General features: G+C 38.9%; 1 long non-coding RNA gene across 1 annotated transcript; it reads left to right on the forward strand.

Moving 5' to 3' along the window:
• The first annotated feature begins 3,267 nt into the window (after nucleotides 1-3,267).
• On the forward strand, nucleotides 3,268-18,020 carry LOC118164649. Its single transcript, XR_004749587.1, has 3 exons — nucleotides 3,268-3,623; nucleotides 16,555-16,564; nucleotides 17,905-18,020. It is a non-coding gene; the product is annotated as an uncharacterized LOC118164649 (long non-coding RNA).
• The last annotated feature ends 2,753 nt before the right edge of the window (nucleotides 18,021-20,773 follow it).

Genomic DNA, 20,773 nt, shown 5'->3' on the forward strand with positions numbered 1-20,773 from the left:
GCAGTATTCTCCCCACCAAATAATACAGTCACATGCACCAAAAACTTAAGCCTTAAACTTAAACTTAAGTTTTGAAGACATTGTATAGCCTTCTTTGGCCCTCAGGTAAACCCTTACCCAGTCATTCAGTCCTTGAAGTCCTTGGCTTGCTCTCTGAGTTGCTTGAAGATGTGGTGACACATTTGTTTCTTATGTAGTGTTCTGTGTTGTAGACATATGTTTACTAGCCCTTTATTAATACTGCATTAAAATTAACTACACTAAAATTACTTGGTCTTGGATATGCATGTCAATATTCCTAGAGGATCTGTTACATCATATGCCTCTGCCATAGTTCCTATAAACACTTGCTGTTGCACGTGCACAGATAGCACATTCACAAAAGCAAAGAGATCATCTTTTTATTTGATGAGGAAAACATTCGACATTCAGCTTCTATAAAGGAAAATTGCTTTCAAAAAACTTCCAGTTAACTTGCAGTCAATTGGCTTACTAGCTGTGTAACCTTTCATTCATTTCTGTGTCCAATTCAAGTAATTAATGCTGGCTGATAAAACCTACTCTTTGCTGAAAGTGCATGTCTTTCTTCCTGCATTATTACATGAGACTTAGCAAGAAAACTCAGAGGGACCTGAGCAAAGAAAGATCCTCAGCTGTGGAATTTCTTTAGCCACTGTTTTTACAGACTATGAATCAGAGAACCTTAAAGGAAAAGGTCTGTCATTGTTGCAGCCTTCTCTGAACAAGAGACTGGGTGGAACAGCATTTTTAGAAAACCACAGTCAATATGATTTATTAAGTTTTGAAAAGTGTACATCTGTTCAAGGCCCACACATCAAATGCATTTTAATAATAAAGAAATGTCTTCTCAAGTAAAAACACTTCTTGAAGGAATACAGTACACTGTATGGATTTCTATTCTACCCTGACTTCCAAGCATCTCTAGCATTCTCTCTTTCTAGGTATTAATGTCACAGAAATCACATTGTATTTGGAGATAAATTTACTGAGGTTAGAAAAATCGCTAGCATAATATACTTCACAAAAATTCAAACCCAGTGAAATGTAATATGAAGGCTGTTTCTTAACTTCACCTGGGAATCCAGGTAGGGCTCCTCTGTTACTGTTTTCAGTCACTTTATCTCTTGGTTTTCTCCACCATTTATGGAAATGAATCAACGGATCCTACTTCAGAGTGTCATTGTTGTAAAGGAAAAATGATTAATTGCAATGTCAGAGGCAATATATGTCCAAGACCCAAAGGAGAGATTTTACTGGTGATATTTATGGAGCACAGCTCTCTTATAAATTCAAGAGCACTTTTAAATTCAGTCTAGTGGAAAAACATAGGTTATCCTTTTAGGTTATCTTTTTTTTTTTTTTTTTTTTTTTTTTTCTTCCCATATACAACTTAGCTAATTTTCATTAAAAGCCTCCTGTAAAAACATAATTAAATAAATATAATAAAAAGAATTAAGGAGAGGGAGAAAGAGGAAAAGAAAGAAAAATGAAAAAGAATCCTTTCTTGTGTGGAATCTGTTTCACATCAGCAAATGGAAGAGATATGGGGATTTTATAAGAGAACCACAAGAACATCTATTAGTCTACTTCACTTTGCGAGGCACTACAATATATTAAAGACATCTCAGGTTGCATTAGGAAACACCATTGTGCTAAAATTTCCAAAATGACCCTCCATTGTAGAAAAAAACCAGCTCCTTGCGCTTAGACTTGGCATTCTTTTTCTGACTGTGTTTGAATCAGGACAGATTTTATCTACTTTCTTTTGAAAAGTTTCTGAATTGCAAGCTATATTAAAGAACCTATGCAGCAGTTCCACCATTCCACCAGAGTGAAAGCATATTCTGTGAGACAATTAGGTCAACCGGCTTTACCTGTTAGTAGTTTTACCCTGTTAACTGTCAAAAAATGCTAGTGGAGGCCACACAGAGGTTTATATTTGTGTTTTGTTCTGGTAACACTAGAACAAAACACTAGAACATCTTGTTTAAGTTCTAACATGTCCCAGGCAACCAGCAGAAAACAGCATATGGAATGCATGGGGAGGAGGGAATAGCCAGTCTTCTGAGATGAATCTTCATGAAATTACATTTCTTGGAAGACTACCAGGGAATGCTGCAAATAAAACACAGCATATGTATAAAGATACTGTTGTCTAGACCACTAAGGATTAGGTGTTCCTTATTTGTTCAAAGCAATGCTGTCTTTTCTGTAAGATGAAACTCAGTCCCCAATATATAGACGGTGGCTGTACAGAAAACAACCTCCCCGTGTCTTTTTTTTTTTTTTTTTTTTGGGGGGGGGGGGGGGAGGAGGAGTGGACAAAAGCAAATTGAACATACCAGATCTTAACATTATGAAACTATGTGTTAGATCTCTTACAGGCCTCATGTACTTATAACCTGAAACCATTATTTTGCAGTACATTCATTCATTTAGCTTGCTAAAGGAATGGCTTTCATAATGTATGGGTTCCATAGTTAACTGAAAACCAGCTCAAAATAAAAATAATTCTAGAGGAAGTTGCCTTTGGTGTGACGTAGGAAACTTGTGTGGGATTCACAAGTCACTAGCTGACTCATGCACAGACCCAGCCAGTCTAGACACTGAGGCTTAGAGAGAAGATCCAGTTATTGTTCTCAAAAACATAGCTGGTACATCATACAAGCTGCTTTGTTGTTGTTGTTATTTTGTTTTGTTTTTGTTTTCTCCCCCTCTACACTTCAACTGCTTAACTGCATTATTGGTTCTTGCCTTGCACCTAATCTTGTGTCTTTTGTTTCCTCTTCCACTTTATTGCCTGGAAGAAAGCAGGTCTTTATTTTGTTTTCCCTCTACAAATCTAAGTGTTGCTTCCCAAGAGAGCTACCAGACTACAATTGTGTCAAATGGATGTGCCTCAGCCTAGTCACTATAGCCTTTGTCCTGTTTTTTTTTTTTTTTTTTTTTTTAATTATTATTATTATTATTAATTTATTTATTTATTTTATTTTTATTTATTATTTATCTATTTTTATTTTTTTCTATTAATGACATTACTCCAGGCAGAGACAGAGTTAATTTTCTTCAAAGTAGCTTGTATGTGTTATATGTTGGATGTGATGAAAACAGTATTGATAACACAATGATGTTTTACATATTGTGAACTTTGCTTACAGAGCATCAAGGTCTTTTTCCATTTCCCACTCTGCCCTGCCAGTGAGGAGGCTGGGGGCTGCACAAGGAGCTAGAAGACCCCAGACTGACCAAAGGGGTACTCCACACCATATGATGTCATGCTTAGCAATAACAGCTGGGGGAAAGAAGGAAGAAGGGGGGGATGAGTGGTAATGTTTATCTTCACAAGTAGCTATTATGTGTGTTGGAGCCCTGCTCTGCTGGAAGCAGCTGAATATCTATCTGCCGATGGGAAATAGAGAATGAATTCCCTGTTCTTCCTTGCACACACATATTTATCTTTACTATTACACTGTCTTTATCTGGACCCACAAGTATTCTCACTTTTACCCTTCTAATTCTACTTTTTCTCCTCCTTCCCCCCTCCTCATTTCAACTGGGAGAGAGTGTGAGAGCAGCTGTGTGGTGCTTAGCTGCCTACTGGGGTTAAATCACAACACACAAGATGTTAAATGACTATTCACAAAAATAAAAATTTAAATTTAAAAAAATCTTAAAACCAAAACAGAAAAAAAAAAAAAAACATCATGGAGTCTATAGCCATGTAATGAAGGCACCAGCTGAAAACTGTCCTCCCAAAGGCTTTGCAAAGAACAGCATGAAATAACCAATTTCTAAGCAAGGCCAGTAGTGCTACACAGGGAGTTGTCAATAATTAAAGCTGCTAAATAAATGTTATTCCAATATTCCATCCCAGAGCCTCCAGGTTGGTGGTTTCAGTAAGGTTTTTTCAAATCCTGCTTTTTGGATAACTTGGAAACTCAGACCCTCAGTTTGTCTCTACTCTGCTAAAAGACTGGTTTGTTGAGGCAGTCAGTTTGGTAAATATCAAGTGATCTTATAGCAAAAGTGTTTATTAAGTGAATCCTTTCATAAATTCCCAGTATGGGTGTTGCAAGATACCCCGTGTTTGGTTGATGAAGCTTCTAAAGCTGTCCCAGGTTAAAAATAATAATAATAAAACAAATGCTGAAATGATCTACACTTAACGAGGCAAGATCAAGTTCACATTCAAAACCACTCACTATTTCCCCACCAGGTGATAGCAAACATATAACTGAATTGACATCAAATGATATAATATACAGCTTTTTATTCAACTGAATAATGGAGGAAAGAAGATTGCAGGACGGATTTTGCAGCTATAGAGAGGTTTGGTTGTAAAATATGTGCTTCACTTTTGTCTGTAAAATTACACTAAAGGTATTTGAATGGGCAATTTTCCTTTGTGCACAGGTTATGAAAGATGGGACTGAGATCTAGATAAATTACATCATAAATCTACATAACATTTTGTTATTGTTAACTGTACATTTTTGTGAAGTGAGTGGAATCTAGTTGGTTGAAACTTTTAGTAGCTGAATGACACTTTCAGCTTACATGGGTACTTAACAACGTGATCTCTACTGGGACTTGGAACATGAAGGTGGAATTACCAACTTTGTTTTATAGTAGTTGAAAGTTACTTACTCAATTAACTTGTAGACTTAACATTTCAAAAATGGAAAATACTCAGCTCATTCTCAGAGAATGCAGAATAGCAAACCAGCCAGATGCTAGAAGACCCTGGCTTCTATAATTTTCCTATGCTATATTTTTCCTTACCTCATGCTAGACATATCATATCATTGCATATTTTCTTTTGCAGCATCCTTTCAAAGTGCATACACATCCTCAGCAGTGGGCTCACGTTAAACATTGGGGAAATAAAATTTCTGAAGAGATTGCTGTGGATTTTTCAGTAGGTGTACACTGCTTCCTATCTATCCCCAGATAAGTAGGTGTTCCTAACTGAGTTTTTTTTTTTTTTTTTTTTTTTACCTGATTTTTTTTTTCAAATGTTATGTAACTAGGCTCCTCCTAGAAACCAACAGGGAGAGAGGAGGGCAATTCAGTGTATGACAAAAAGTGATGTGGGATAAACCACTTCCTGAAGTGCTCTTCTCTCTCCTGACTGTACGATAATGCCTGAGAACTACTTTTGAAAAGTCACCAAATTTGTTGGGTGGACGCTACTGCTTACACCAATCCTACATGTTAGATACCAGGTCAGATCCTGCACCTAGGATCAGGAAAATGGGCCCTGACAGACTTGAATTTCTTTCTCAGGAATATTGTATGAAAACCAGTGGAAATTTCACTATTGAAGATACCCAAATTATCTAATTGAACCTAAATTTGAAGGTTGCCTTGCTTTGAGCAAGAAGTTGGACTCCCATGATTTCTAGAGGTTTCTTTCAACCTAAATTATTCTAAGATGAAAGGTAGGACTAGCAATGTAAATTTAGTCTCTTCAACTCGCAAAAGAGAGCTTGAGGAGATACTGTAAAGTTCTAAAAGTCATGAGCAGCTTACAAAGGATGGCTGGAGAGTCAGCTCTTTCACAGTCTTTTCCACTATAATGAGGAAGGATCTAAAATGAAGTTTGTAGGAGCTACACAAATATGTGTGGGTAGAAATAGTTCCTCATGAAGTAGGTAACAGACCTTTGGAAAGAGATAGGACACGTATTTGAAAGATATATCCTCTGAGAATTACTAAATTTGCATAATATGTTTGGCTAAAGTCCATGATTTGACCCTCACTGAAGACCTGAAAAGTATTAGGCAAAACTGTCATACATGCTTGCTTTGCTCATACTCTTGCTTGCTTGCTGATGGTCATTGTAGCAGACAAGATTGTAGGCTGAACTACCCTTGGTTTGAAACAAAGCTCTTATTCTTTTATAATTATAGACCATGAGTATGGAGTCTTTGATTTAGCCCTTCTGAACAAAATGACATTTTTATGACTTGCACCAGTTAAAATGTTTGTTAATCTTTGGATTAATTATCTCTTAACTAATTCAAAATCTAAACTCATTTTAGCTTTTTATATTTAGGAGTATCAAAAAAATCTGAAGTATAGAATACATATTTAATTTAAAAGTAATTCCATAAGCTTCTATCCTCAGTTTTCAAAGGTCCAGTTAGGCAGTTAGGCTGCGTAGCATTATAAACCACTTTATGTCCTGGCATAATTTTCTTAGGCTTTGGCTAACTCGGGAAGTCAACAATTCTTCCTCAATCTGTAGCCTCAGGGTTGTAGATATCTGGCACTTTGAAGCAGCTTTCAGGGAGAATAATTCATTTTCATCGTGAGCACTCCAGTACAGAGGATAACAAAAAATGTCAATCTGTTATGTTTTATATTAATCTCTTATTGAAGACATAGAAAAGGCAAAAAAACCTACAACTGTTTGCTTGCAACAATTGAGAAAGTGAGGCAAAATACTAATCTCAAATGTTCTCAAAAGACTTTGGAGGAGTATGGATATTTGCATTTATGGTTAGGCTTAACACTTGTTCTCATATGTTCTTAATGCTTGTTCTGTAGCTCAAGACAAAGTTTAAGTTATAAGCATAGCACTTACACCTATGATCCAAACTTTGTCAATGTGCTTACTAGGTTTAGAAACACATGTCCAGAAATGTAAGTGAGATAGGCCCGAAAGAATTCTGTAGATTACGTTCAGAGAAGGTGATTATGTGAAACAAAATGATAAGAACATTGAAGAAAATACATTTTCAGCAGCATTAGAGAAGACACCTTTTTGGAACACTGTGGGATTTCTGGACATATTTAGTAGGGATCTGTCAGAATGTTTTGTTCAAATTACTTCTCTTCAGATAATAATTGTATTTAACAATGGAACAGGATATTAATGATTTTGGAATGATGAGACTATAAGACAAAATTATGTAACATTTCATTTTGATTAATATTGCCATAAAATATCCTCTTGCCATTTATTGTTTTAGTAGAAAAGTATTCCCTGGACAATGTATTCTGTAACTTCCACTAAATGCATACCTGTGAATTTTCAAATGACAGAAACAGAACAAATTAACCGGAATACTTCATATTAAACATATACTTTTCTTGCTGTCTCTCCATCATCAGACTTTAATATACTAAACTCTTTCTAGCTTTTATAATAGAAAAATGGACAGAATGACAGAATAAAAATGTTACAAGACCAGGGTGTCAGTGTTGTACTTTAGCCTCTTCCTCTGCCAAATGGAACAATCAGAATATTTCCTCATTAATACTGCTCCAGGACAACTCTTGCAAACTCCATTTTTCTTAGCCCACTCTCCCTTTTTGCATACTTTTATTGCCTTCTGTTTCTGTGTTGCATCAGGAATAGCTTAGGTATCTTCCTTTTTCAGGCTCTTCCTAACCAATCTTCGTCATTTTTCCTTCATTGGTGGAAAGTCCTATTCTTGCTTCTAATGACGCCTGGTTTCATTTCATTTCTAGTGAGGCCTGGTTTCATTACCTGTTAGGTTTGTTTCAGATAGGATGTTAGTTCTTCCTTTTTTTTTTTTTTTCTTTATGCATGTTAGTGCTTTCCTTGGGAGGATCTCCCTAAAACCAAAATCATGACTTTCCTTTAAGTCTCTCCTTGGGATTCTCCTTTGTGATAATACCTGCAGAAAACCTGAATGCTTCTCAGCCAACAAGGTGATTTTTGTGATTCTGTTCTGTTAAGCTCTCTTACTTTATTTTATCTTAGCATTTGTCTTTCTGTTCTGTTCTTAGTTAACTGGCTGTGATTGAGACTCCTTAACATTTCAAAAATAGACAAAAATAGACAGAAATAAGCAAAAGTATAAAGTAAAATGAAATTAAAAGCTTTACAGCTTTGGTTTTGAATGGAGCCTGAGAAGACAATGCTGAGAACTTACCCCCCAATATCAGTTTTAAAGATTTGAAGTAGAAGGCTTCTGATGCTATGATGTATATGAATCACACTTGCAAATGCAATCCTAGACAAATGTTATAGGATAGAAGCAGGAGAAAAACAAGGAACTAATAATCAAACCTGAATAATAGTTCTATAGAGATATTAATAAGCCATCATTTTAACCATAGGATTTTCTTTTCCTATGTTCTTTATTGAGAAAAGAGCCAGGTAAGTCACAATTATTTTTATTTACTGTTGGCACTTCAGTCATGCCTCATAACCATTCCCCCAAAGAGTAGTTTTGTGAGTAGGCAGATCAAATTCTAAGCCAATGCACCCGAGTGCTGTAACATTCAACTTCATAAGTGCAATACAGTCCAAGTTTCATTATGATGTAATCAACAGCATCAATAGAGAGCCAAAGAAAACAGATGATACATCAGCTGATACCTTTAGGCCAAAATATATTCAGGAAAAATTCCTTGAGGCCAGACCAGTAACGCAAAATGTGTTCTTTATTTATTAAATGTCAACCAAGATTTTTTTTTGTTCTGCTGCACTGCACACATTCAGTGTAGATCCTCATTCTGTCAGCTTTCTCCCAGTTTTCACTAGTAATCATGTTTTGTTAATTTCATAATATTAATTTTACCTGTATGTGTTCTTCCACATTGGAAAAAGATTATCTGGACTAAGTGCAGTGGGTAAAAAATAAAAATAAAAAAAAAAAAAAAAAACAAAAATAAATAAATAAAAACCTTTGGAGGTGCAAGTAGCAATTTGTCTTTACAACAACCAAGCTAAAGGTAGAATTTTCTTTGAGCTCCCAGGTCTTCTTTTCAAAAATCACAAATGAAGTTTCTTCTGATCATGCTAGGCTTTGCAGTATGGTTCGCTTTTGATTGCTCTCTTTCTGGTTTCACAACTCTTGCGCTCAGCGGTTTCAACAAGAGCTTTGAGGCGCATCCCTCCAGACATCAAAAGGACTGAGTGTCCAACTAGTCACACTGCTTCCCTTTGCACCTAATAATCTGAGATGATAATCTGAGTGCCAGGTTAGTGAACTGAAGCTGGGCCTCCCCATATCTGGGGATTATCCTAGCCACTGACTCCTCTTCCAACCATGTTTTACATTCAAAATGTCCATGGCTACACTGCAGTCTCCCATGTGTCTCTCTGGATTTGCTTCTGCCATTGTGCATTGGATGTGCATTAGCTCTGGGGAGTCAGGTTGTCAGGTTTTAGGCTGCTTGGCCAGTGTATCATTTTCCCTATAATGGGAGAGCTACCTCAGTGATCAGACCAGGCAAAGAGGGCAGCTTTTCTGCATAGGGAAAAGTGCACAAGCTGAGGTGCTCAAGGAAGCACTGTGAAGAAAATGCAGCCATCTGTAGCCTTTAGGCACATCAGGAAGAGAGGGTGTTGTGCATGTTTGGTATCCTTATCTTGGAGTTAGGAATTTCAATGAAAATTTTTATGCTTATATATATATATATATATATATATATATATATATAAATCTTATCCTTGAACACATAACATAGGCCTGGGATTCACATATTTTTTTTCTTAGTTTCATAATAATTCCAAGCAATTCTCTGTTCCTTTGTTCTTTGTTCTGTGAATCCCTTCCCAGAAAATATTTATTTTGGCTGACAGTGAAATTAAGCAGCATAGCTGACATCTGTCATGGATTAGTAGATTGAAAAATTACAAGAAACAAATTTGGTTATCTGTGACCAGTACCATTTGAAATACTATTTCACTTCGCTTCTGATACTAGTTGCCTTGTACCTCTAGCTTTTTTGGTAGTATCAACTACCAAAATGTTTCATATTTCTTTGTAGTTTTCCAAAATAATAATCACCATAAGTCTCACACGCACACAAGTTAAATCTATTAGTCAGTTACTGCAGAGGCAAACTCCTTCCCTTCTAACCAAAAAATATTTGTGAATGATTATTCATTTACCTTATCAGTTGACAACCCTTGAAGAGATCAGAGCAACTTGTGCTGGGCATCAGTAGAAATATGGAATGAAAGCATCCACTCCGCAGTACTTGTTTGTTATGCTTTAACCTGGCAGGCAGCTAAGAACCACACAGCTGTTTACTCACTCACCACACAGTGGGATGGGGGAGAGAATTTGCAAAAAGAAAGTAAAACACATGGGTTGAGGTGAAGACAGTTTAATAGGAAAGAAAATGGAGGGGAAATGAAAAAGAATACACAGAACAAATGCACAATGCAATTGCTCACCATCAGCCACCCAATGCTCTGCCAGTCTCTGAGCAATGGTATCCCCCTGGCAAACTTATTCCATTTTTATTGCCGAGCATGATGCCATATGATATGGGGTATATCCCTTTGGTCAGTTTGGGTCAGTTGGCCTGGCTGTGTCTCCTCCCAGCTCCTTGTGCACACCCAACCTCACAGCAGGACAGTATAAGATAAAAAGTCCTTGACTCTGTGTACACACTGCTCAGAAACAACTAAAATGTGTGTTATCAACATTATTTTCCTCCTAAATCCAGAACATGGCACCATACCATCCACTATGAAGAAAATTAACTCAATGGAACTCAGGGAGAGTATTTACATTTTTAAAGACATGCAAACTTGCACTGAATTGCTCTGACAGAATATATGAACAATATTGATGAGCCCTTCTTTGCCCCTTTTTAGTCCCTGTGCTGTTCTTGAGAGAAAAACTGTATTTCAAATTGCTACTTTACATCCCTTTATTCCTCTCTGCCTCCTCTTCATTTCTGTTTCCTAGTTTCTGGGGGGAAAAATATCTTAGAAGTACTAAGTGCTTATTTTACTGACAAATATAGGTCTATAAGAGTAGTGAACCAATTTTCCAGTAGTAACCCATAGAATTTCTATAAATTGGTTCACTACTCTTATAGACCTATAAAAACTTTAAGTAATCTTTTCCAGAGTGATAAAACATATATTTGTCAGTAAAATAAGCAAATATAATTTGGAACATATATAGAGATCAGAGCTGTTGAGTAAGAAGCTACTCCACTGACTTTAACTATGATTTAAGATGAAAGGAAAAACAGAAGATGAGGGACAATATTTAACTATGATTCAACTGCAGGGCAGAAAAGAAGGAGAGAGACAGCACAAAGTGCAGATCCTATGAGATGACTGTATTCAGATAGGGCAGATGAAGGTAAGAGAAAGGAAGTTTCAAAGTGAAAAAAAAATATATCATCATGGAAACCTTGAGGCAGCTTATGACTGATATTGTTTTGAAATCTACAGAAACCTCTCCTGACTTGTGTGCTTTGAGTTTGCTTCACAGTAGAGATAGCAAAAAAAGTGTGAGTAGAAGTGCTTTAACAACCTTGAGAAGTTTTTAAAAACTTGAGTTTTGATAAAGAAAAGGCTTTTGTATGCTAGATATCTTGGAACGTTATATGGATGCAGTTTTTATGTACATACTACCACAACTCTAACCTGATGCCTGATATAATTGACAGAAATTCTCGATGGGATTACTTATCTGGCCCAAATTATTTGTATAGGATCCTCACACTGCCAATGCAACAGACATATATCATCTTCTAGAGAAGATGATTCAGCCTGTCCTAAGTTCACTTGTAAGTGAAGCCAGTCATCTTTAGGAGGTGCCACTGTTTCTTTTTTGCATATTGGCAGAGTCCAATCTTTCACTTTAAGAAAGTTAAGTCAGCAGGTAAGTCCCACTTCCTCAATCTTCATTAACAGAGTTTATAACATTCATCTCAAGTGAAAAGTTTGTGTGGTTAACAGTATTGGTTAAAGATTTGTTACAATCACATAGAAATTACAATGCTTTTAATTTTTCTTTTGTGGATAGTTTAGTAACAACAATAAAAAGCAATGTTGGGAAATTACTCAGCAAGCCACAAACGTCATTAAAAAGAGCTTGCACAAGAACATCAGAGAAGTAACAAGCAGGCTAAGAATTCAGTTTTACAAGTTCTTGCTCATATATATTCTCTGTGAGAGACTTGCTGTAAGGAAATTGTTACCTCTTTTTTTCTTGATAGACTCTGAACCACAACTGTTTGTTACGTGATATATGACATATTTTATACCTGTCACATTGATGTGTGAGGAAGGGCATAATCCCTTTCTTGTTTCTCTCTGCTTTCTACTTTGTGTGTGTAGGGGGAGGGAGTTATTTATTTATTTATTTATTCCCTACTATAAAAGAACAGTTCCACAACATTGCTTATTAAGTTGAATATATAAACTGTGGTAAGAGCATTGACGTCAGCCCTATTGTTCCATTTATCACTTGCAATTGCTCTGTTAATGCTGGTTGTTCATTCTGTGGACTTTTCATAGTTTAGGCAATGAAAATTGATGAATCAGTCTCACTTTTATTCCTCGTAGATCTGTCACCATTTTACTACTCCATAGCATCCAAGAACATGTCAGTGTTCTTCTCAGTCTGTTCATCTCAGCTTCTACTGTGCCAATACAACTATGCTGGTAGATGGGTTGAAATCCTGGGCATTTGTTGCACATACTTACTGAAGCTTCAATACTCCTTTGCCTGGAACACTGTGGCAGCTCTTACTTAAGAGGCAGATTTCTGCACTTAAAGAGGGACACTCATTCAGAAGTTAAGTGACAACATGTAAGAGATCTGCCCCACAGTGGAATCCACAGCCTTCTTTTAGATCCTGAAGTGCCTTGTTCCCCTGCTCTGAGAGCCATATATATGTTCATGTCGTCCAATAATTGGCTTCTCAAATGACTAATAAACAATTATTGCAATAAGAACCAGATCACAGATCTTTTCCAATGATCAGTTTCCCATTCGCCTGGCTGCAAAATCACGTCCCTTTTATATGTTTTGGTTTTGTCATGAAGATTCAAACTATTTTCTGCATGGGAGATCAGGTTCTGTAGGAAATGGTGGAGTGATGATGGGGAATGGAGGATTCCATTTCCCTTCCTTCGACAGCACACTGTACTCCACCTCTTGCATGCCTACTGTCCTAGATCAGTGGTTAGGATGCTGCTCACTGTAGAACTTAAACCTTTATAGAAGGAGCCTAAAACCAGATCCTCCACATACTCTGCGTTGTTTTATTTTTATTTTATTTTATTTTATACACAGGGCTTTATATAAAATATTTTTTTTCCTCCAGCTTAGTTTTAAAAGAAAGTAGCAGCCCATGTTGCATTTTTAAGGACCCTCTTGTTGTCTGTTATGTGCGTGAAGTATACTCCTGATATTTAATGAGATTTGTGACAACAATTCTACTTTCTTAAATCCTTAATCCACATGATTCTTGTAGGGCTCTCAGGATTCAGCATCTTATTGTAGTTTTCTAACAGACTTCTCAAAAATCAATGAGATGTTAAAAAATCTAAAATGCATTGTTTTAGTAGCTTTGTGACTTTTAAGTCATTCTCTTCATTTTAACTAGAATGAAGAGAGAGGAGTGTCACCATCCTTTTCACAGAATCAAATAATGGTTGAGATTGGGAGGGACCTCTGGATGTCAAATAGTCCAATCTCTCTTTCAAGCTGGGACATCTAGAGGAGGTTGCCAAGGACCATTTCCAGACAGCTTTTGAAGATCTCCAGAAAAAGGAGTCTCCACGAGCATACTGGGCAACCTGTCCCAATGCTCTGTCATGTGCACAATAAAGTGTTTCCTGATGTTTAGATGGAACTTCTTGTGGTCCATTTTATTGCCTCTTGGCCTGGCAGTGGGCACCACTGAAAAGAGCATGGTCCCATCTTCTTTGCACCATCCCTTCAAGTATTTATACATCTTGATGAGATTATCCTTGAGTCCTCTCTTTCCACTTTGAATAGTCCTAACTCTCCTAATAGGAGAAGTGCTCCCACCCCTTGTTCATCTTGGTAGCCTTCTGTAGGACTCTTTCCAGTATGTCCATGTCTCTCTTGTACTGGGGGACCTGTTAACTGGCCACAGTACTCCAGGTGCAACCTCACCAATGCTAACTAGAAGGGAAGGATCACCTCCCTCAACATGCTGGTGATACTTTACCTAAGGCAGCCAGGAATACTGTTAACCTGGTGAGTGGCAAGGGAACATTGCTGACTCAAGTTCTATTTGGTGTCTCCCAGGCATCCTAGGTTCTTTTCTGAAGAACTGGGTGTCCCCCACAGTGTATGGGTGCCTGGGGCTGTTCCTCCCCAAGTGCAGGACTCTGCACTTCTCCTTGTTGAAGCTCATAAGATTTTTGTCTGCCCACCCATCCAGCCTGTCAAGGTCCCTCTAGATGGCTGTATGGCCTCTGGCGAGTCTGCCACTACCCTCAGTTTCATTTCATCTGTGAATTTCCAGGTGGTGCACTCCACTCCATCATTCTGATCATTAATGCAGATGTTAAATAAGACTGGACCCAGTATTGACCCTGGGGTGCTCTGCTCATTACTGGCCTCCAACTAGATTTTGCACCACTGACCACTAACCTCTAGGTCCAGCCATTCAGCCAATTTTTGATCCACCTCACTATCTATTTATTGGCCCATACTTGTCCACTTGTCCACTGTTCCCCCCTCAACCATCAGGCTGGTGATTTACTTATGGCATGACATGGCATGACAAACTGGCAGCAAAGTCTTGTGGCTATTTTTTTTTTTTTTAAATGGTTGGAAACAGAAGTGCTGAGGTATTAACAGGCCAATTCCTGTTCTTACCCCTGCCATCATAGTGGTTTAAATATAAATATGTATATGTAAAAAGCAAAGGCATGACTTCCCCTTGGTGAAGCATTATCTACTCATGATGATTTTCTTCTTCTTCATGTGCCTAGAAATGGTTTCCAGGATTAGTTTTAATATTTGGGTTTCATGGTTCTTCAGATCATTTTGCTGCTATCACTCGATAGTCTTGCAAACATCCAGGAAGACCTGCCTCAGTTATAACCCCATGTTACTTCTGCCTTCCATTTAGTGCTAGGTATATCTACCACATGCATACCTCCCTGCTGCACAGACAGAGCTCTGCATCAAAACACTGTGGCCCTTCACATGGCCCTGCTAACACTTTCCTCACTGTGAATGCTCACTCTGCACAGTGGTGGTAGGCTGCTTGCACAAATTTTGGATTGCCCAGGAGTCTTTTCTTGTCTTCTGGGTAACTGAAATTGAGACGTCCTGTTTATAAGGCTTTCTGTCTTGATAGGTACTGAAAAACAGGGAGGGAATTTGTTTCTCTGGAGCAGCATTTGAAGCTGTCAAGCGGCAATAGGAGTTCTGGTTATTTACATCTGAACAGGGAAGAGCCTTTCTTCAAAAATCTACAGATTTTTGTTTCTTCTCCCCTGTTGTTAGAAGATTTCAAGACAGTTAATCTGAATCTGTAGCTCCCCTTTTATCTAACAATAGATTATAAACACAACTGTTGCTTGGAATGTTTTAGAAGAATCATGCAAGGACCACAAGTTGCTCAAAAGTCTGCAATTCAAGTAATCTGAGGACACTGAAAAAAGTTTCCAGAGATGTGTGGTTAATATTCATCATTATGAGCATTTTTTCCAACATGACTAAAGAGCTTTTAGGCCAGTCTTGCATTCCTGCTCACCTAATCCAAACGATGACACTGTGCAATCAGTCATAGTGAACGGGGTGTGCTTTGTAAGCAGTCAACACTTCTCATTTTCTGACCCCAGTCCAGGTCCACTCGTCACTTATCTCCTGAGAAACATGACATTCTCCTTGATTTCTGCTGTCTGTCACTGCTTTGTAAATCACAACTTGAAAGTACTCTCTGATAAGTACAGAATAATCTCTGTCACTGTCAAGTGCTTGTGGTCATTTTTGTTTCTGTTTCTGTCCTTAAAGATACCTCTATATAAAGAAGAATAAATAATGATATTGTTTCCTTTGGGAGAGTGGGACACATATGTGTTATTTAATACTGACTGGCAGAATTATAATGGATACCAAGTGAAAATTGGTCTGAAATTGCCAGTAAGGGACTAGGCAATGCTCAGAGACAAAGCAGAAGCACAACTGAGCAAGAAAAAACTTCCAGGGCCCTGCCAGCACCAGGGGCTCCCCAGGGATCGGGGACTGGCATGGGATCCCCATGAGGTCCTCCCAGAGCAGGGCCTGGCAGACAGGCCCTGTCCCACCACCTCACCAGGAACAGGTGGCCAGGGGCACCAGGGCAGTCCCAGCTCCAGGCATCAAGCACCTCCTGGGTGACCTGGACAGGCCAAGACCAGGCCTAAATATTGGCCTGTGGGTGGGGGCCTGTATAAGCAGCAAATAGCAATGTCCCTATCAACAGGAACATATATGGTATTGTTGCTTGTACAATGCCATAGGTATGTGAGGCATTTTATAGGCAAAGAGTGAGATAAATTTAAGTACAATGTGCAAGGCAGGCAGTTTCACATAGCTGAGCACCATGGGCTGGGCTCCTCAAGCAGTGGTCCGTGGCCAAGCTCTATCAACACCACACCACAGTGGCCACCAAATAAGTTTGGAAAGGAGAAGGTAACTCGCCACTTATAGTCAACAATCAGGAAGTTCTGTGCTATTGTCTCATCTGAATCTGATGCTGATTTGCTAACTCTGTCTTCCTAATCTTCATATGCTATCTGGAGAGCCAGTGTAGGCTGGCATGCAGGGAAACCTGGGTGCATTGCATCCAGAGGGACAGAAGAGGCTAGACATAATGAGGCCATGGCTTCTGGCCCCTGTGCATGGCAGAATCTCACTACTGCTTGGGCCTTAGTTTCCTATTCCAGCCATTGATAATTGCCTTGGAAGATTGGTGACCCATTCAGAAGAGGCTTTGGGTATTAATGGGAAGATGGCAATGTATCCAAAATAGGAATGAGAGGGATTCCTTGTTAATGAAATCACATAAATATAAGGCAAAACCAATTTCCTTGCTTGTACATTATGGTTTCACTAATGGTATTGTTATGTCCAGTCCCTAACATGAGAAAGGAAAAAATTGAAGGTATGCTTCTGATCTTATCAGGAACTGGGCTTAGAGGTCACAGCTCCTGCTCTAGTCTGACTTCTTCAAAAGCTGGGACATCCTATCACACAAGGAGATGAAATCTGATCTCCCCCACTAACACCTTGTCTAGATTACTTGGGTCTTTGATTTGGTCAGAATTCAGCAACAGCAGTCACAGAATCACAGAATCACAGACTCATCTAGGTTGGAAGAGACCTCCAAGATCACCTAGTCCAACCTCTGACCTAACACTAACAAGTCCTCCACTAAACCATATCACTAAGCTCTACATCTAAACGTCTTTTAAATACCTCCGGTGATGGTGACTCGACCACTTCCCTGGACAGCCCGATCCAATGCCTTACAACCCTTTTGGTGAAGAAGTTCTTCCTCATATCCAACCTAAACCTCCCTTGGCATAACTTCAGCCCATTCCCCCTTGTCCTATCACCAGGCATGTGGGAGAATAGACCAACCCCCACCTCGCTACAGCCTCCTTTCAGGTACCTGTAGAGTGCAATAAGGTCACCCCTGAGCCTCCTCTTCTCCAGACTGAACAATCCCAGCTCCCTCAGCCACTCCTCATAAGACTTGTTCTCCAGATCCCTCACCGGCTTCGTTGCCCTTCTCTGGACTCGCTAGAGCCCCTCGATATCCTTCTTGTAGTGAGGGGTCCAAAACTGAGCACAGTACTCGAGGTGCAGCCTCACCAGAGCCAAGTACAGGGGGACAATCACTTCCCTAGCCCTGCTGGCCATGCTATTTCTTATACAAGCCAGGATGCTCTTGGCCTTCTTGGCCACCTGAGCACACTGCTGGCTCATCTTCAGCCAACTATCCACCAATACTCCCAGGTCCTTCTCTGCCAGGCAGCTTTCTAACCCCTCAGATGGCTTTTCCAACCACATTCAAACTTCCAGATCTAGAGGAACACTTTGACTGCAGCCTAAAAGCCACGTGTACATAAGCTGCCCCAAGCCAGCCCATCTTCTTCCCATGACCTGCCAGAAAACAGCAATGTAGGCATGTAACCAAATTAAAGCCAAACTTTCAGCCCAGTCCTTGACCTGACTAGTGAGTGAGGATCCAGATCCTGGCATTTATACTTGATAGTTTTACGCAGCCGAAGTAAATACTGTAGTCAAAGGTCAAGGGGCTACATTTTGAAAAGTCCTACATAAAGAAGAGATCTCAGAAAAGCAAATTTAAATAACATTAATATCAAGAAAAGGAATTCTGATTCCTCCAATCTTTATCTGTCATGACTAGAGAGATGAAAATCTATGATGGAAATTTTGCCTTTAAGGTAATTTTCTTTATTTTTCTTTTCTTTATTTTTTATTTTTATTTATTTTTTTTAACAGGCTCTGTACAAATTTTCCTCACAGAATAGCTAACAGAAATATGACCCTTGTGCACCTTTTGTAGTTAATTCATTAGGTCAACTCTAACCACTAAGCCCCTTGTCAGGTTATTTCTACCAGTGATAAGGAGCAATCAACCTTAAAACATTGAAGCCAGGTAGATGAGCCTATTCCACAAGGAATCTTGGTCCCACCCTTGTTAAGTAAAATCTGCCAGGTGTGGCTCATTTGACCTTTGCTATATAGGAAGCATGAGGAGCTGGGGGGAAACTGCCTCCCCTGGGGAGTTTGAGGCTCGGGTTGTCTAGGGTGCTTTTCTCTTGTGGTGAAATGGGCTCAGTGTTCCCCAGGAGGCTGCTTTTTCTTCGTGTTTTCTCCCATCTCTGTGCAATAGTTTTAGAGACTCTATGAGCTGGTTACGTTGGTGGTGCCTTCTCAGTACGGCAGAACCCTGGTGGTACTACTTTGCTGCAAAGCAGTTTGGAAGTGACTCAAGTTCAGAAGCCAGCATGTAAGTGTTCCTGGGTTCTACGGTTGTTTAATGTTGAGGAGTTTGAGTACTTCCTTCACCTCGTCTGTTTTCAGTCAAGTTACTTACATGGATGCTAAGCTCCCTTCCCAGCCCTAAAAAAAACAACCAACAACCTCAGAAGCTCAAGTGCATCCAGGTAAGACTGACTTTGAAGAATGTTCTTAAGTATTTGTTAAGATTTAACAGCAGGCTACGTGGAAGAGGTGCCCTGATGTGAATTCAAATTTTGCTTTGTGGTAAGTAGAAACACATTTGGATAGATACTGGTGGCATGATGTTCACTTCCACTAAGTGGAAATGGTGAGAATGTGCTGTTCATAAAAGAAACACTGTTTTTACAAAATGCAAGTCAAAAGCAGTACAAAGAAAATCTGTCCTCTTCCCTACAGATCTGCATCAGGGCTGTGGAGAAACTTTCTGAAGAGCAACCAACTTAAAGAGCATTGATCTTCCTCCCCACCTGCACAAACCAGTGTCTCAGCTATGAGGGGTAAGTGTCCTTCTGTGCAAGGAAGACGACAGAGTGGGTACACACGCCGTGCCGCCCTGTGGTTTTACCTAGGGGACCATGGAGAGGACATCAGAAAAAAAGATGGAAAACTTACCAGGATGCTACAGGCATGGGAAAGTGAATTGCAAGGAATAACATAAAAAAATTGGGGAAAAGGGGTTCTCTGAGAAACTTGGTGCTCCAACTTCCAGTGCACAGTCCCCAGACCTGGTCTCCAGACCATCAGGCTGCTCCTCATAAGACTTCTTCTCCAGACCCCTCACCAGTTTCTATATGGCTAACAAAGAGACACTCCATGGGCAACAGTGACTACCAGTTTCTTCTAAGTTCATATACAAAGACTACCATCATTCAAGAGCCCCTGTTGATTGTCATAATTTAGTTTGCAACTGAGAAAGGCTGGAATTGGTAGACTTGAAAACAATTCATCTTACCCTTATTCTTGGGGCAAGGTATATCTCTACTTAGCTGATTTTAATTTAAATTTTTTCAACAAGTGTTGGTTTGAGAGGAACCATTACTGATTAGAAATCTTTATGATGAAACTACTGAAATTGGTGTTATGTCCACCTCAACTCAGTTCATCTAGAAAGAAAGAAAATGCTGTTGGTGAAGTAGATCACAGAAGTGAAGGCAAGTCTTAACAAAGATAAGTCTGTAATACAGACCAGAGTATGACCTATCTCTCCTCAAAAGAACTACATTTCAGTACAGTTCCCGTGCAATCTTATAAAGTTTACACAAGTACTGATGCCCATGCCTATGGATCAGTGGCGTGTGATCTTGGGAAATGAAAAAATGGGATGAATTGAGGGGGTACAGTGGAGGAACACTAACTTCAGAAAAAGTCTTTTTAATTATATAAGAAGAACTCTGAGGGAGCAAAGATATGATTCATAGCTTTTAACTCAAATGTTCCTGGGAATGGATATATTTGGCCAATACCTGATGTTCACGTTGTTGAATGCATGTTGAAAAACTGGACAGGATAACATAGCAGGCTGCCCAAATGATTCAAAGATTTGAGAAAAAATCTAGAGGAAGCTTGAGAGGCATTTTGCAGTACCTGCAAAGAAAAAAAAAAAATACTGGGCACCTATGGATTCTTATAAAAAGCATAGAGAAAAAAAGATACCGCAGGCAAATTCAAATTAGAAAGCAAGCACATATATATACATAATATATATATTATAGTATTATAATATTATAGTGTGTATATATATTATAGTATTATATAATCAAGATATCAAGATGATTCAATCAATGGAACAAAATAAAAAAAAAAAAAGTAGCAGGTCATCCACTTGTCGTGCCTGCATAACACTCTCTTCTACTATACCAAATGAGGTTGTAGAGAGGTTGGGATTGGTCTCTTTTCCCAAGCAATGACAGCAGAAGAGGAAATAGCCTCAAGCTGCACCAGGGGAGGTTTAGGTTGGATATTAGGAAAAATTTATTCACTGAAAGGTC

This window comes from Oxyura jamaicensis, chromosome 3 (assembly GCF_011077185.1).
Source record: "Oxyura jamaicensis isolate SHBP4307 breed ruddy duck chromosome 3, BPBGC_Ojam_1.0, whole genome shotgun sequence".
In the NCBI taxonomy this organism is placed as follows: domain Eukaryota; kingdom Metazoa; phylum Chordata; class Aves; order Anseriformes; family Anatidae; genus Oxyura; species Oxyura jamaicensis.